Here is a 13,202-nt window from a genome sequence, read left to right on the forward strand (position 1 = left end):
CGTCCCTACCTTAAAAAAATTACTAGTCTTACCTACAGCCCTCTATTTTTCTAAGCTCCATGTACCTATCCAAAAGCCTCTTAAAAGGCCCTATCATATCCACCTCCACCACCGTTGCCGACAGTCCATTCCACGCACTCACCACTCTCTGAGTAAAAGACTTACCCCTGACATCGCCTCTGTACCTACTCCCCAGCACTTTAAACCTATGTTTTCTAGTGGCAACCATTTCAGTCCCGGGAAAAAGCCTCTGACTATCCACACGATCAATGCCTCTCATCATCTTGTCGTTATACGATGACTCTCTGTCAGGTCATATTGGGAGGAAAATAGACCGAATGTTCAGTTTCGCTGGAAACTGGGTGACGGCCCGGAGATTCAATGGGTTAAATAATCCAGGCCCAGTACAGCGTCTCCCTGTGGCCAAGCGGCTCAATAACAGGTATACCACTTTGTATACCTCTGGTCGGGAGAGACATGTTAAAATGGCCAAGTGGAGATATATCTCACAGGTCAGGACGACACAAGAACATCCATGAATACAGCCAAACGAGACAGCGTTACTCCAGAAACAAGGTGCAAAACACATTGTCAGCATTCAGACACGGCAGAAAGCACAAAAATATGTATAAAATAGAAAAAAATACCAACGCAGTTGGAGACCTTGGGTCAACTGAATACCACTGATATCTGCAGTCGCCTTCAACAGAGGCTGTCTTCTGCCGAGCGAACATTGGGGGGCAGCACAGACTCCTGCCTGGAGGCCACGCCACACCGCTCTACCGTGTGCAGCTCCTTCACTTCCTCTGCCGGCGAGCAACTCTCTCAGTTTACACAGCAACTTAAGTTGAAATATTATCTCAGCGGCAATTCCTGGCATAAAAGAGGGCATAAAACTAGAGTTACAGGGGGGTGAAAACCGTAATGCCATCACAGATAGAAGAAAGGTTGTTGGAACAGATGCAGTTAAGGACTCAGACGAAGTCAGGAAGTAAAAAGTTGAGCCTGCTGGGGCTCATGTTCTGAGCTGCCTACGTTTCAATGCAGAAAGTATTGCACGAAAGGCAGATGAGCTCAGGGCGCGGGGTCAAAGTCTGGAAGTATGGCATTGTAGCTAGTAGTGAGACGGTTGCAGGAGAGGCAGGACCGTTAGCTTAATATTCCAATCAAACATGAGGGGCAGCTTTACAGTCAGGGAAAATGTCACGGCGGTGCTCAGTCAGGACAGACTGGTGAGGTTTTTTGGGAAGAACTGAGGAATAAGAAATGTATGAACTCGATAATGGGCCGATATTATCAAATACCTAATAGTCCCGGGGATTCAGAGGAACAAATCTGTAGAGAAACATTAGGTTTTGATATGGGGTAATTTTAACAGGTATTAACTGTGAGCCCCATTCCGTGAAAGAACCATTGGGGTAGTTTCTCAAATGTTTTCAAGAAAGTTTCCTTAATCAGTAGGTAGATAATTCCAAACAGAGAGTGCAATACTGGATCTCCTCCTGCGGAATGGAACAAGGCAGGTGACAACTTTGCATCTCGTGATGATATTGCCATTAGATTCAAGGTGAATATGGAAAAGGGTATTTATGACATCGGGATCAGTTCTCAATTGAATGAAGGCTGACTTCTTTGGCGGCAGGAATGATCTGGCAAGTGTGGATTCGGCCAGGCTGTTTTCTGGCAAAGATGAACCTGCTAAGCTGGAGCCCAAGCGCTGTTTCATATGAATACTGGGAGGTGTTTGATCACAACCAACAGTGCTGGAAATGGATTTCCTCGAGCGCTTGAATTACACACTTTCAAGGAAGGATTGTGACTGACAGAAACTGTCAGTCCGAGTCTTAAAGTGAAAGTGACAGCTACGCACACTCCAAATGAGGCCGCAGCAGAGACTTAAAATTAAATCCTTCCCCGGGAAATGAATGCGAACCTTTTATTAGCCTTCCTCACCACCGAGTCCTTGAACAGTCCAGCCTGTTGGTGGCAAAGGTTTTCAGTGCCCTACCAGGTACACTTTCGGAACCCGGTGACCTGCGATGGTTCACCCACCTGAGGGATGATTCTTACATCGGTCTTCGAGACAGACGTCACAGAAGAGAAGGGGCGAGCAGAGCCGAACTTGGTGCCCCTCTCGAAAGTCTTTTTCAACAGCAAGGAGACTTCTCAACTCGAATACTTACTCAACTACAACCTTCTTCTTCTCCGTCATCTCCTCCCTCTCCGACATCCCAACAGTTTTATGTTACCCCATCCATCCGCTAAAATCTACCCCGACTCCGTGACTCCCCCCTACTGTGCACCACTACCCATTTCAGTTGTTCCTACTTCTCCTACTATTCCTCTCCTCCGTCTCGGTCAATCTCTCCCTCTCTCCCACTCTCGGTTGGTCCCACCAGGACAGATCCACTGAGATGCTGACACCCGGCAACACAGGAACCTAAAATCAGACCATGAGATATCGGAGCAGAATTAGGCCATCGAGTCTGCTGCGCCATTTCATCATGTCTGACCCAGGTCCCCCTCACCCCCAATCTCCTGCCTTTTCACAGTATTCCTTCATGGTCTGAGTAATCAACAATCTGTCCACCTCTGACTTCAATATATCTAAAGTCAGACTCCACAGCCTCCTGTGTAACCCATTCCACAGATTTACCATACTGTGAGGAAATAAATTCCTCCTGTGATGGGATCATATGTATCATTCGCTATGGACTGTGCCTTTAAGGAGAGAGAGAGAGAGAGGGGAGAGAGAGAGAGAGAGAGAGAGAGAGAGAGAGAGAGAGAGAGAGAGAGAGAGAGAGAGAGAGAGAGAGAGAGAGAAAGAGAGAGAGAGAGAGAGAGAGAGAGAGAGAGAGATGGAATACAGTGTTACGAAAAGCAGCTGTCTTCTACTGCTAACCGAGTTGCTATGGAGAGAGTGGAGGAGTTACATGATGGACAGCTGATTTTCAGCGTGTGTAAGGCCAACTGTCTTTCTCGCAGACAAACAGAAGAGACTCACAGAGGCTGGTGACGAAGGAGTCACAGGATGAACTCTTCGAGTGCACACGAGGGTGGGTTGAGGATCGATCAAGGGAGATTGATCAGAGGCTGTCACAGTGAGTGCAAGGGTGACACTGTGCAAACTACCGGTGTGTTTAACCCTGGCCTGGGTTAGTAGATTTTCCTCTGAAGACGGTACCCTTAGGGGAGTCACATTTGACTAACTTGAAGAATTCAGAGGAGAACGGCAAGACCGACGACCCCTGTTTGTTCAGATTACAAATACCTCTCTCTCAGCTCAGTTCTGTGGATTGAACTGAACTTTCTTACAGACCATCTCCGTTCTGAAAGGACGGTCCTCCATTCCGATGTGGGTCCGCTGATATTGACTGTCCCGCCACCGGGAACCTTCTCTCCACATCTACTTTATCGATGCCTTTAAACATTCGATCATTTCCAACAACAACATCCGTCCCCCTCATTCTTCTGAGATCCAGCCATCAAAGGCATTACATGTTTGACTATTTTACCTTAACTCTGTGCAATGTTCAATTCAATGGGCATCGCAAACCCGCTGACACCCCGACACGCCCCATACAGTGTCACAGGGCAAGAATAATTTCGAACAGCTCACAAAATGCCTGCCTCCAGCATAAAGTTACAAGAATACTGGTGAAAAGTTCAAGGTGCATTGATTCTGAAATTATCTCTGAATGAAACAACCTTCAGATATCTAACAACTCCAAATCACTGAATCTGTTCGCATCCTGAGATTAGTGTGTGAGGACATATTTGCATACACCACCCTAAATCTGCGTAATCCCAAAAATCAGTGCTCTCTGCATACACGCTGTCTCCCCAACATGCATAATAGATTATCTCAGAGCGGGAATCATTTCAAATCGATCAGAAAAAGACTGCTTCGACATTAAACTCAGCACGCATCCCGAAATGCATCTGCAATTCCAGATCGTTTGACACACACAGATCTGGGTGTAACCGGTGCACCTCCATATTAGACAACAGACGCCTAAATCTGCGCACATTCCCAAGTCCGTATTCAGCCATAAATCTGTGCAGATGACCGAGTAAGAGCTCGCCCTAAATCCATATGCACCCCAATCCTGACGACATACCCACATGCACGCTGGATTATCCGAAATCACGAGTCAGGTCAAACAATTCACAAAATAGCTTCGCGTTTAACAATCTAAAACAAGCTTCCAAGTCCTATTATTAAAGTATCTATAAGTGAAACAACCTTGTAATTTGTCACGCACCCCCAATCCACCGACACACCCAAATCTGTGTGTACCCAAACTCGCCGCGCACATGTCAAAATCTCTGAGAACCCCCAAATCCGAGTCCGCCCCTATATGTACAATTGTTCATCCTTGAGAGAGACACATTTCAATTATTTCACAAGATAGCTTAATCCACTTTAAAAAATAGCAAGAACAAGGCTCAACGTTAAAGTGCATTATTTATCCGAGAATCTGTAAAAGAAACAATTTGAATTTTGGCATTCTACCCAATTCCTCTGACAACCAAAATCCACGTGCACTCCCAAATCCTTATGCACACCCAAATGGGTGCGCACTGCGAACGTGTCAACACCTCCCACTTACAGATTATCCGAGAGGAGAAATAATTTCAAATAGTTCAGAAAGTAGCAACTTCGAACTTAAAAATCACAGCAAGAGCAGAGTAGAAAACTGGAAGTGTATTTATTAATAAAGTACCTATCAATGAAACAACCGTGAGATTTGTCAGGACCCCAAATCCGGGAGCATCTAAGATCGCGTACATCACCAAACCTGCTGATACTCACGTGTACACATTTGATTTTCCCAAAGGAAGAGTCACCTTAAAGAAATCGCGACGGGACAGTGCAGCTATTATTAAAGGCACTATAAATGAAATGACTTTGAGATTCACCACTACCCCAAATCGACCGACACTAACAAATTCATGTGCACCCATACACGCTGACACGCACCTAAACCTGTCCTCATCCCCAATCGTCAGGAACCCGTGTGCACCCCAAATCCATACTGATGGGTACTGTGCACCCATATTGGTTCCTAATCTTCTGCAACCTCCCAATCAGAAAGCACCATCAGATACGTTTGTGGTTCCAAATCCACCCATCACTGTGCACACGTACTCGCCGAAACTCCCCTAAAGAGACCAAGTCTATGTGTACCCCCAAATCCGCTGATTTCACTAAATCCGTTCGCATCGCAAATCGGTTGCCGCCCATATAAGCCGAAGCATCCCTAAATCTGCGCAAACCCCAAATCGGTGCGCACCCCAAACCCTGTGACACCCGAGAGGCATAATGGATTATCCCAGACAAGCAACATTTCAATCAATGCATAAAATGACCGTCTCGATAAGCCATATGTGCGCCAAAATCCTTTTGCAGATCGGCGACACACCCAAATCAGCGTGTCAACCCAAATCCGTGTGCTGCCCCGTATTCAAGACTACACCCCTAACTGATCACTAAAATCCGTCCGCACCCCCACATCTGCGCACATCCTCAAATACGAGAGCACCCCACAGGCATATTAGATGACCCAGACGATTAATCATTACAAACATAAAATGGCTGTCTGGTAAAAACCACCACGTATCCCAAAGTCCCTACGTACGTCACCAAATCGATATGGACTCACAAAAACGTGGAGACTCTACCCTAAATTTGCTATCCCTAAAAGGGTGCGCACCCTTATATCGGAGCACTCCCCTAAATCCTTTATTCGAGAACGCACCTAAAATCCAGGCACAAACCTAGATCCATATGAACCAGAAGACCGTGTGCAACCCACATTCGACGACAAAAAATAAAATTGCGCAATCGCAAGTTCAGTGCGCACCCTAAACCCGCGAATCCGCCACTTGTACATCAGATTTTCCCGGAGCAACAATCAATAGAAAACAGTAGAGAAAATGGCAGCCTCTAGAGTAATAATCCGCACGCAAAGTTTGATCCGTCAACTCATCAAATCTATGTGTGTCCCGTGATCGAAAAGGCAACCCAAATCAGCGAACATTGACCATGTGATCGTCAAATTGGTGCGCATCACCATGCGTAGCCCAAACACGCTGAAACCCTCACATTCATTTGTGGGGCTCGTTGTACACAGACTTTGTCATCTTGTGAATGTCTGTTTTTTTTTTCTTTTGAGATAATCTAATTAGCGGGTGTGTGTCCACGGATTTAAGTTGTGGGATGCATTTGCATTTGGGGATGCACACGGATTTCTCACGTATTTGGGGTGCCTGCGGTATGGAGGTGTGTCGAATCTCAAAGTTGTTTCATTTCGATCACGTGAATAAAGAACTTAATTTGAAATTTGACATGAAGTATTTTAAATGATAATTCCTCTGGGATAATCTAATGTGCAAGTGGGTTTCTCCGCGGGTATGATGTTCACATGAATTTTAGAGTGCGCTCCTAGTTGATGTGGTGCACATATTTAAGGTGTACATGGATTTGGGATTGTGTACATTTAAACACGGATTTGGGGTGAGACAAAGATCTGGGCGTGTTGGCGGATCTGAAGTTGCAAATGAATTTTGGGCTGTGTGCGGATTTTAATGTCGAGGAATTTTGTTCGCACAAGAACATCGCTGTTACTCTAAAACAGAGTCGGAGTGTCCCTTACACTCCCTTACACTCCCTTTTGAACTTAAGGGAGTGTGTAAACTTAAGGGAGTTTTGGAGTATGGTTGGGAGTAGTCGGAGGTTTTGAGAGAGTCCCTTACTCTCCCTTACACTCTAGCCCCACTCTCTCTTTCAATCTCCTCCTCTCTCTCACTCACAACCACACACTCTCTCTCCCTCTCTACAACCACTACTGTGTTCAGAGTCATCAAAAATCTCTCTCTCCTAACGACTCTCTTTTGTTCAGAGTGGGAATCTCTAAAATTGCCTGAACTTTTGCCTGAACAGGAGCTACCTTACCTTGACCCACAACATAACCAAGGTAAGTCACAGTAGCATGTCCAAATTCACTCTTGGCTAAATTAATAGTCAAGTTAGCTTTTGAAAGCTTTTCAAACAATTTCTCCACCGCAATTATGTGTGCTTCCCAAGTATCATTTCCTGTTACTAAATCATCAATATAAGCATCAGTATCTTTCAATCCCTGAATCACAGAATTAATCATCCTCTGAAAAGTACCTGGGGCATTCTTCATCCCAAATGGAAGAACATTATACTCATATAACCCAGATGGAGTTACAAATGCAGAAATCTCTCTACCTCTGTCCGTTAATGGAACACACCAATACCCTTTCAATAAATCAATCTTTGTAAGGAACTTTGCTTTTCCAACTTTATCTACACAATCATCTACTCTAGGAATTGGATATGCATCTGTTTTCGTTACAACATTCACCTTCCTATAGTCCGTACAAAACCTAATACTACCATCAGGTTTTGGCACCATTACACATGGCGAACTCCAATTCGAGTTAGAATGTCTAATAATATCATTCTCTAACATGTATTCAATTTCCTTCTCAGCAAGTTCACATTTTTCCATGTTCATTCTATATGGATGTTGTTTAATAGGTTTGGCATCTCCAACATCTACATCATGTGAAGCTATAGTAGTCCTTCTCGGAACATCTGGAAACAAATCCTTATACTTAAAAATCAATTCCTTCATCTGTTGTTTCTGCTCTAGCTGTAAATGTGCTAATTTCTCATCCATATTTTCCAAAATAGTCGAATTAGGTAACCTAACAGAAACAATGTTAGATTTAGAATGAAAGTCAGATGAATCATCTATCATGTTCCCAGTTAAATCCAACTCATTCTCACTAACCACAACAGTCACAGTATCAGATTGTTTCTCAAAATATGGTTTAATCATATTTATGTGGCAAAGTTGTGTTGACCTTCTACGATCTGGAGTTTTTATTACATAATCCACATCATTAACTCTAGACACAATTTCATAAGGTCCATGAAATCTAGCTTGTAAAGGATTTGTCTGCACTGGGAAAAGAACCAACACCTTATCTCCAGGCTTAAACATCCTAATCCTAGCTTCCTTATCATACCAAGTTTTCATTTTCTCCTGAGCCAACTTTAAATTTTCCTTGGCTAAACTACAAGCTCTATGTAACCTGTCCTTAAATTTCAAAACATAGTCCAACAAATTAGTATGCACTTCCTTACTAATCCACTGTTCCTTCAATAAAGCTAAAGGTCCTCTAACTCTATGTCCAAACACAAGTTCAAATGGACTAAAACCTAAAGATTCCTGTACCGATTCCCTTACTGCAAATAAAAGTAAATTTATACTCTCATCCCAGTCACTTTCATTCTCCACACAATATGTCCTAATCATATTCTTGAGAGTAGAATGAAACCTCTCCAAAGCACCTTGCGATTCTGGATGGTATGCAGACGAAGTAATTTGCTTAGCTCCCAATTTATAAACTATCTGTTGAAACAATCCAGACATAAAATTACTACCTTGATCAGTTTGTATTTCCTTAGGCAATCCAAAATAAGTAAAGAATTTTATAAGAGCCTTCGTCACAGTTTTAGCTTTTATATTCCTAAGTGGTACTGCCTCTGGAAACCTAGACGAAGTACACATGATAGTCAACAAATACTGATAACCAGTTTTTGTCTTTGGTAATGGACCAACACAATCTACAATAACTTTAGAAAACGGTTCACCGAATGCTGGAATAAGTTGTAATGGAGCTACTGGTGTAACCTGATTTGGTTTACCCACAATTTGACAAGTATGGCACGTCTTACAAAACATCGCCACATCTTTTCTTAGACCAGGCCAGTAAAAATGTTTTAAAATCTTGTCCACAGTTTTCCTTACCCCTTGATGTCCACCGAAAGGCACACTATGAGCTAAAGTCAAAATCTCATTCCGATAAACTTTAGGAACAACCACCTGGTAAACAACATTCCATTCCTCACTTGCAGGAATTGTAGGCGACCTCCACTTCCTCATCAACACTCCTTTTTCCAAGTAATATCCTACTGACACCTTCTCAATTTCACTACCTAGTAAAGCTTGTTCCCTTAATTTTATAATCTCAGGATCTCTATTCTGCTCTGCTATCATCTCCTTCCGAGACAGAGATAAATCTTCATAGTCAGACTTACTCCCAGAACCTTGTTCAAACAACGAAGGTAAGAAAGTCTCTGACACATCCTCAAAACTCAAATCCTGAGTTGAACAGTCATGAGTAACAACCTCATTCTGCACATCAATTTTTTTAGCCATAGCTCTAGTCACAACACAAGAAGAATCTGTGTTAGAATTCACCTCTGGTTCCTCTGATTCCATTGTCAAATGCACTTCAGGAAAAACTTGCCCACCTGCCAAGTCATTACCTAACAATAAAGAAATACCCTTCACAGGTAAGCTATGCTGTAATCCTACCTTAACAAATCCTGTAACTAACCCTGACTTTAAATTTACTTCATGTAAATGTACAGGCATAAAATCACTTCCAACACCTCTTATGTAATTCACCTCACCAGTATCACTCTCTTCATTAAACTTCAACACACTATCTAACATCAGTGATTGAGAAGCTCCAGTATCCCTAAGAATTTTTATTGGCACCAGAGTAGATCCTTCTTTTAGGATACAAACCCTTCAGTTATAAAATGATCATATCCCTTTCTAACTTTGTCAGACTCTAACAAATTCTCATTTGTGTTTACCAAACCCTGTAACTTTACAGGTGCTTTAGTATGTTGCACACAAGCATCCGGAACTGCTTCCTTCTCTTTCTTTTTCAATTTGAAACAGTTAGCTATTACATGGCCAGACTTCTTACAATAGTTACAAATAAGACCAAACTGTCTTTCCTTCACAAGTTTTCCTTCCTCCTTACCTCTCTCATTAACCTCTAATTTAATTTCTGATTTACCTTGAGTCTCCATATTATTTCTCCTCTTAAAAATTCTACCCTGAGGAAATTTATTCTTATGGATTAAAACATACTCATCAGCTAATCTAGCACAGTCCTGCAATTTATCAGTATCCCTCTCATTTAAGTAGGTCCTTACTTCAACAGGAATGCTTCTTTTAAATTCCTCCATCAAAATCAGCTCTCTCAATGTATCATAGTCCTCATTTACATTTTTAGAAGAAACCCATCTCTCAAAACACATAGCTTTATCATAGGCAAATTCCACATAAGTCTTTTCCACAGACTTTTTCAAACTCCTGAATCTTTCCCTATAAGCTTCTGGGACCAATTCGTATGCTTTGAGAATATTTTCTTTCACAATATCATAATCTAATGCTTGCGCAGCAGTTAAAGCTGTGTAAACCTGTTGTGCCTTACCTTTGATTACACTCTGTAATAACACAGACCATTTATCTTTCGGCCATTCTGACATCTGAGCAATAGTTTCAAAATGTTGAAAATATCTCTCCACTTCTGTTTCACTAAATGGAGGGACCAATTTAATTTCTTGGCTAGCAACAAACGGTTTTTTAGAATCAGCAGACTGTTCTACAGACCTTAATTTCGCCATTGCATATTCAAAATCTCTTTGCTTTTGCTCAGCTTCCAATTTACACCTTTCTAACATCATTTGTTCAATTTGCAACTGCATCTCCAGATTACTTATTGGAAACGATTCTAAAATCGATTCTTCAAAAGCACCCGAAGCCACATAGTGAGACGCGATTTTTCTCTGTATTACAGCTTTTGATGTAGTCGACAAAATCCCTTTAAGATGCAACCGATTAGCAATTTCAGAGACTTCAGTTTTTTTCGCCTTCGCTAACAAATCCGCGACTGGCGAATCCAGAAACTCATCAATATTCATCGTTGCCGAATACCACTCACAAGCCAAACAAACAAAAAAAAAATCGAGCAATCCCCGTTACCAAAACACCGATTCAAAATTCAAAAAAGCTTATTAAACTCAAACAATTCAATTCCGGACGTAGCCCCCATATTTATGTTACGTATTCAGGCAACAATAATTATAGATGAGTTAGACGAAGGGTTTTTATAACAAATAACACGTTTATTAAACACTGATAACAAACCCCCTTCAAAAGTAAACAAACCCAAACAATGATCCGAGCTCAGCTGCTCAAACAGTCCTTAATAGCGTTGCAGTCCCAAACAGTCTTCAAAGCGGTATTGAAAAAAAACTCAGTTCTTTAAAGCGATATGCCGACAGTTCAAAAGCTCACGGTACTTTTAAAAGGAGAGACTTTTTAAAACGAGGTAAATTCTCTTCCACGTCGATGTCCTTCGATTCCCAGCGTCGAACTCCCACGTCGAATTTTATTAAATATAACAACTTAAAGTGACTGACCTTCCTTCCACAATATTCTCAATCTCCCGGTTTTTCCAGCGGAGACTATCATGAGAATAGTAAACGAAATCCTTCCGAATGAGGATCACACAAGGTCGAAGTCAATCCATCGAAAATCGAGTTTCCTCGATCTCCATTTTCCAAACTTCACTCTCCCTTAGCAAAGAAACCGTTGGCTCTGACCTTTTAAACTTTAGGCATTATATAAAACTTCACTTTTAACTAAACTGCGTCATCACATTAAATCACACAGTGATATGAAGTCATCTTGGCAAATCCAGCCACGAACTGCCCCACCTGACAGGGTGGGTCTCCCTTTTATACCCAGTAGAAAAAACCTGTCACATGACCTCTACTGGCGGGAAAATGACATCACTCCACCATTACCTCATGTCCAGTATAACTTCAACACCAGTCACGTGACAAGGGTACCACTGTCACGTGTCACGGGTACATAACAACACAAAGAGTGAATATCCCTCCACGCCTTTCCATCGCACAATCCCGGGGTCAGAGTCTGAGTGAATCTACCTCCGCAAAGTCCCATAAGGCACTGCACGTGTCAGAGACAGAGTGAGTCTCCCTCTACGCGGTCGTATCAAACACTACCAGTTTCAAACACAGAGTGAATCTCCTTCCAAACCGTCCCAAAACACACACTCCCGGTGACTGACACAGAGTGAATCTCGCTCCTCACCGTACCATCTCACAATCTGAGGGTCAGAAACAGAGTGAATCTCCATCCACACAGTCCCATCACACACTCCCGGGGTCAGACGCAGAGTGAATCTCCCTCCCGACCGTCAAATCACACACACCCGAGGTCAGACACGGAGTGAATCTCCCTCCACACCGTCCCATCACACACACCCGGGGTCAGAGACAGAGTGAATATACATCCAGAACGTCCCTTGACACACGACCGTGTTCAAACACAGAGTCAATATAGGTGCGCACCGTACAATCACAGAGTCCCGGGGACACAGATAGAGTGAATATCCCTCCACGCCTTTCCATCACACAATCTCGGGGTCAGAGTCTGAGTGAATCTACTTCCGCAAAGTCCCATCACACACTAACGGGGTCAGACACAGAGTGAAACGCCATCCGCACAGTCCCCTCACACCCTCCCGGTGTCAGAGAAAGAGTGAGTCTACCTCTACGCCGCCCCATCAAACACTCCTACAAAAAGCATGAATTTTCATTACTTTAGAATGTCAAAACTTACACTTCGCACAAACGACTCTCTCTCCATAGCAACCCTTCAAAACTCCCTTACACTCTAACCAACCATATAACTCACTCCGACTACTAAAGTGTAGTTTTGAGAGTCGTTCCTCTGAATTTTCCTCTGAACTGTGCCGGTCATTTTTGACCCGTTTTCACATTATTCTACGATATGATTTCTTTTTTTCAAATTGAATGACCATAGGATTCTCGACACTGTATTCATTCTGTCTGAACCCTTCTGCAGCCACCCCCTCCCCCCCTTCCGCTTCTTCAGCACATCTTTTCGCTCGGTAACGTTAGTACCGACTGTGGTTTCCGGGTGAGGGAGTCTCTCATCCCGCTGCAGAGGGACAGACACCAGCTCAGGTTTTGGAGTCTGTAATTAAAACTGGGATCACGTGCGTACACGCTGAATAATCCACATCCTGTCACGCGCCAGTCACAGTATCCGGGACAGAATTCCAGACGACTTGGGATGGCGGAGCGCTGGGGATTGCTGAGAGGAGAGAGTGGAGGACGGAGTGGGTTAGCTCTCCTTTTGACTTGTGTAGAGTGCGTTGCGATTGTGCGGGTTTTGAGCTGAGGAGTTGCAGGATGAACTAAACAATATCTGAGCGTGCCAAACAATATCTGAGCGTGCAAAGGG

The sequence above is a fragment of the Hemitrygon akajei genome, unplaced genomic scaffold (genome assembly GCF_048418815.1).
Source record: "Hemitrygon akajei unplaced genomic scaffold, sHemAka1.3 Scf000033, whole genome shotgun sequence".
Taxonomy (NCBI): domain Eukaryota; kingdom Metazoa; phylum Chordata; class Chondrichthyes; order Myliobatiformes; family Dasyatidae; genus Hemitrygon; species Hemitrygon akajei.